We start from the raw sequence: 5,170 nt of genomic DNA, 5'->3' as shown, positions 1-5,170 counted from the left end.
AATATATAAATGAAGATAAAATGTATAATTATACAAATTTATGTTACATGCCACATCACTCTTCCATTAAATTTTAACAGTTAGTAACTATATTAAATCCATTTAAATAATTAAATAATCATATTGATATAAATTTAATAATAATCATCATTTTGATACTAATCTCATAATTGAATGGTCATTCAAGTAGTTTACCCTACAATAAAATAAGCATCATTTAATTGGGAAAGTAAAGTCGAGCACGTTACAAGAATAAGTAGACGACACTTGGAAACAATGTAAAGCGTAAAATATGGGAAGATTCCTCCATCTTTTGATGTACCCCACTGTCTTCTCCCATTAGACATCAGTTGAAAACTCGTCTCATCTCTTTGAAGGATAAACTCTAGATATTTCATCTCTCATATGTAAATTTGTTTACAGCTTCACAACAGCCTGTTAACCATCCATCTCTTTCCACAAACTAGGAGGAAAACAAAAGGAATCAAGGAAAAGAATGGAGAAAAATTCTGATAGAATCCCTTTGATCAATCGATCACACTCACCGGCAACAGAAGGAACTGCATCCAAATTTCAAACTATAGGCAACATCATAGTTTCAATAGTTGGAACCGGCGTTTTAGGCCTCCCTTTTGCTTTTCGGATTGCCGGTTGGCTCGCCGGATCCCTCGGTGTTATTCTCGCTGGCTTGGCTACTTTCTACTGCATGCTTCTCCTTGTTAGTATCGATCCCTTCTATCCTTCAATATTACTTCGCATCAATCCTTTGTTGATTGTATTTTATCAACTTTTTCCATCTCTATGTTTTGTGCTAAAAGGGAATTTTCCTATACATAATTGAAATTTGTATACAACCCTAAATAGAATATTTTTAGAGATATCAAGGTCTAATTATTGAGAAGTTGCTTTAGTTTAAACTTTGCTCAACAGGTTCAGTGCAGGGATAAATTAGCATCAGAAAAAGAACTACAAGGGACAATAACATATGGTGATTTAGGTTACAAATGCATCGGAAAACCGGGACGATACCTGACTGAATTTCTCATTTTCATCGCCCAATGCGGAGGATCCGTTGCGTATTTGGTGTTTATTGGGCAAAATCTTGCATCAGTTTTCAAATGCCAAATGTTCAGTGTTGCATCTTACATATTCTTGTTGGTCCCCGTTGAAATTGCATTATCATGGATAGGATCCCTTGCAGCCTTTGCTCCCTTCAGCATTTTCGCGGATATATGCAATGTGTTGGCAATGGGATTCGTTGTTACAGAAGATATAAAGCGTGCAAGCAGGGGAGATTTCTCGTTTCGAGACCGGAAAGCCGTCTCGGATAACTTGGGAGGGTTGCCGTTCGCAGGCGGGATGGCGGTGTTCTGTTTTGAAGGGTTTGGAATGACACTGGCTTTGGAGGCGTCAATGAGAGAAAGGAAGAAATTCCCCAAGGTGTTGGGCATGGCATTTACATGGATAACACTTGTGTATGTTTTGTTTGGAATTTTTGGTTACATGGCTTATGGTGATGAAACAAAAGATATCATAACATTGAATCTTCCCAATAATTGGACAGCAATTGCTGTGCAGGTAATTTTATACATCATTAATCTCTTTAATCCTACATTTGCCGCTGCAATTTCATAAGCTAAAAAGCCTGAAATACTGACTTTGAGCTCCATGACAACAGATCGGGTTGTGCTTGGGGCTCGTATTTACGTTCCCGATCATGGTTCACCCCGTTAACGAAATCTTGGAGGGGAAGTTGAAGAAAAATAAATGGTTTCAGAAGCTCAACAACAATGATGCTGAAAGTTCAATTACAGGAGTAGGAAAGCTGGGAATGTACATCACTAGGGCCGCTCTGGTAATCAGTTTGGCATCTTGGCATCGTACGTCCCGGGATTCGGTGTATTTGCGTCCCTCGTAGGGAGTACAGTGTGTGCATTGATCTCGTTTGTTTTGCCGGCCTCATTTCACCTGATTTTGATGGGATCGTCTTTGAGTCTGTGGCAAAAAGCCTTGGATTGTTTCGTCTTCTTGTGCGGGTTACTTTTTGCAGCTTATGGTACATATAACACCATAGTTGGAGTATGAAAAAGGTAGAGGAATATAATTTTGGTACTAACTTTGCTCATTTCAACATTATATTCAAACCATACTACTATAATCAAAGTCTTGAAATGAAAATTTTAACATCAGTACTAGACAAGGAGTGTTTAATTTACCCGTGAAGAAAGTTAATTAGCTTGATTATGAGGAGAGAATGAAGATATTGGAAAAATAAACGCAATCTTCATTTCCTTCTAAATTGGAAAGAGTAATCAAATCTCTTCTCATCTAAGTAGGATTTACAAATCTGTTGATTACAACTGAGAGAGGAACTTCATGTTATCTAATCTCACAAATCTAATAGCCCCTTCAATTTATCTTTTCATTTTTCCCCATGGAAAAAAGAAAAGGAACATATAAGAGGCCCAAAAACAGCAGAAAAAGTAGAGAAGGATCCCATCTCTTCTGCTCTAACCACGACCAGAATCACAGTTGTGTTCCAAAGCATCATACGCTTTTGCTCCTTGCTCTGGGGGTCGGTGCATGTGAACTAATTCTAAATGAACTTGTTCCATTACGTAACAATGTCGCCCAAGTCGAACGCGGTTGTTTATGGGGAGATGCAGTGGCAGTGTGCTTGCCCTAATACCCTGTACTGAAGTTCGGAAGTATAGTCCCTCATGCAGCTAATACGCGGCCCCGCACCTGAAGACCACTTGGATGATAAATGATCAGCTACTTGGTAGGACTTTGCTTCTTTATGAGAGTCTAACCTTCTCATTATTTTTTCCTTCGGAATAGACTTCTCATCTTCCTCCTGGGCATCATCTTCACCGAACAAATTGGTCTTAGTGCAGAGAAATTCTTCTTCGGATAAACATTCTTCCGATATTTCGGAGTCACCGTCTGTTGTTTCACTTCCGTCGGTCTTGCCATCATCTCTTGCTGGTGTTTCAAGTCCTCTTATTTTCGAGAGAAATCCTCGAGACCATCTTGACATGGATTCAATGGCAGTTGGGGTAGCATCAGAATCTCTCTTTAGAATCAGTGTTGGCTTCAGTTGAGTTTTCATTATTTGTTGCCTCAATGAGCTCTGAGCCTTCATTTTCTGGTTCATTGCCATGAACGATACTATTCTTTATGCTAAAGCCTTCGTCATCTTCACAAGGGCTTTGCTGTTAAAACCGTCACAGGAATTGCATTTTGCTGGTAAAATAAGTCATGAAAAAAAGAAGAAAATACCTTCTTTGCCTTCACATTTGTGAGGTCAACATGGTGGTCTCTTGAAGAAATGAGACGAACTCTTGGAAATTCTCTTCTGTTGAGAGAGCGTCCACTGTGAGGCCAGATCGCCTTCAAAACACCATTTTCGACCACCAACCTTCCGGTGGACAATGTCGCTCCGCCGGCTAGAAAACTCGAATGCTGAAACGTGCCTTTTTTCTTCATTTCTAAATACAAAGTCTTAAATGCACTGAGAACAAAAATCCAATTAGCATCTCTGGGTCCTCCTGTGGTATCCTGAACTTGCTCGCTATGCTTGCAGACGAACATCCCGTTCCTTATTACCACTTTGAAAGAATCCCTTTCCGCCTTCAAATCCACAACAAGAATAGCTTCAAGCCTTCAACTTGAAGATTGTTTGTAAGGACAAAACAAATAATGGAAAACGAAAACTATAGGTGGATTAAACTCAAAGGACCAAGATATTTGATGCATTGCTGTTGAAGCTTCGACTGAGGGCACTTTTCAAGACTGATTTCCCTCCCGTCTCAGATATCAAGCCTGTGCGTTGGAAAAGAAAGGATTGGTTCGTTTTTGTTTACTTAAAACTGCTCCATTGAAATCTTACCAATAGAAAAAAGGCTGTTGACTTTCTCAATGAAGCCATGTGGCATAGCAAAATTGCAGATTATGACCATAACGATGCCAAGGATCAATCTGTTAGCAATAAGAACTTATGATTATTGAAAACTATTAGCCCGGCTTGATGTTTCAATCTTAGGACGGTAATTACCACCTCGAGCCAATGCAAAAGAGCAAGCTTTCGAGTTTTTCATCTTTAGACAATCCTTTTCCCACCTGCAAAAGAAGACAACATTCAGCAGTCAGCACCATAACTCAATCAAGAGTTTAATCACCTCAATTTCTTCACAACTCATCCTACTTCGGCTGCTCTTGTTCTTGCTCTAGACCATAGTGAAACGGCGGTCTCCTGTTTTTCGATTTCAAAGAAACATATAGATCTTCCCTTAAGTTCAGCAAAGTCTAACAACTTCCACCTACAAATGGAATATCAAAATCAAAATATGAAGTTTGGACACATGAAAACTATTAGATTCATTTTTGCTTTCCTGGTTACCAATATCTCCTTCAAGGAATAGGCAAAAGATTGAAACAGACCATCTCTGCTCAGCAACAACTGCGCAATCTGCTAGTTGCCTCCTGATCCGGAAGCTCTTGTACACCTTCTGCAACTTCAATGCAGCCTGGTATCGCCGTCCTCCGTTCTTGGCAATGTTCGAACCCGGCTTTTCGTGGATGTTATCGTTACTCGGTTTCATACATCTTTCTGTTTCAATAAAACTTGAAGATTCTTCAAGACCTTTTGGTTCCATTCCTTCCTGATCTGAAGCAATCTTTTTAAAACTGAGAGACTGCAACATTGTCTTGACGCTCTCATCTTTGAAACTCAATGATTTTCCAATCATGGTGTGAACCTGGTCTTCCAGGCTACTGAGACCACCCATAGGACTTGAAAATTTGGTTCCCATGATGTCTCCTCTGATAAAGATATCAACTATAAGTTTTATGAGGTCTCAATACCTAAAAAATCCAATACAATTTGGTTTCAATATTTCATTGCTAATGCCATTTAAGTCCAAGAAAAAAAAATCTACGCCACCTTAGCATTTTAACACGAGAAGAAAGAAAACGTTGATCAATCACCTACAAAATGAAATAAAAGAGTGGGGTTAAAAATGTTTACTTTGGGTTATAGGTGACCGAAGAATGTGTTTCACCCTTCGCCTTGGCTTATAATGCTATTCGTGAACACACACAATATCCGACCACGTACTCTTTTCACTAAAATGGAGGGAACTTAGTACATGTTTTGAGGCATATTTAG

At 39.2% G+C, this 5,170-nt stretch overlaps 2 pseudogenes; one reads left to right on the top strand and one right to left on the bottom strand.

The window, feature by feature from the left end:
• Positions 1-314: 314 nt before the first annotated feature.
• On the top strand, positions 315-2,110 carry LOC120126004 (annotated as a pseudogene).
• A 540-nt stretch (positions 2,111-2,650) lies between these two features.
• Positions 2,651-4,814, bottom strand: LOC120126216 (annotated as a pseudogene).
• Between the last annotated feature and the right edge of the window lie 356 nt (positions 4,815-5,170).

The sequence above is a fragment of the Hibiscus syriacus genome, unplaced genomic scaffold (genome assembly GCF_006381635.1).
Source record: "Hibiscus syriacus cultivar Baekdansim isolate YM2019G1 unplaced genomic scaffold, ASM638163v2 tig00110450_pilon, whole genome shotgun sequence".
NCBI classification, from domain to species: Eukaryota; Viridiplantae; Streptophyta; class Magnoliopsida; order Malvales; family Malvaceae; genus Hibiscus; species Hibiscus syriacus.
The sequence above is the reverse complement of the archived record's forward strand: the minus strand, read 5'-3'. Positions and strand labels throughout refer to the sequence as shown.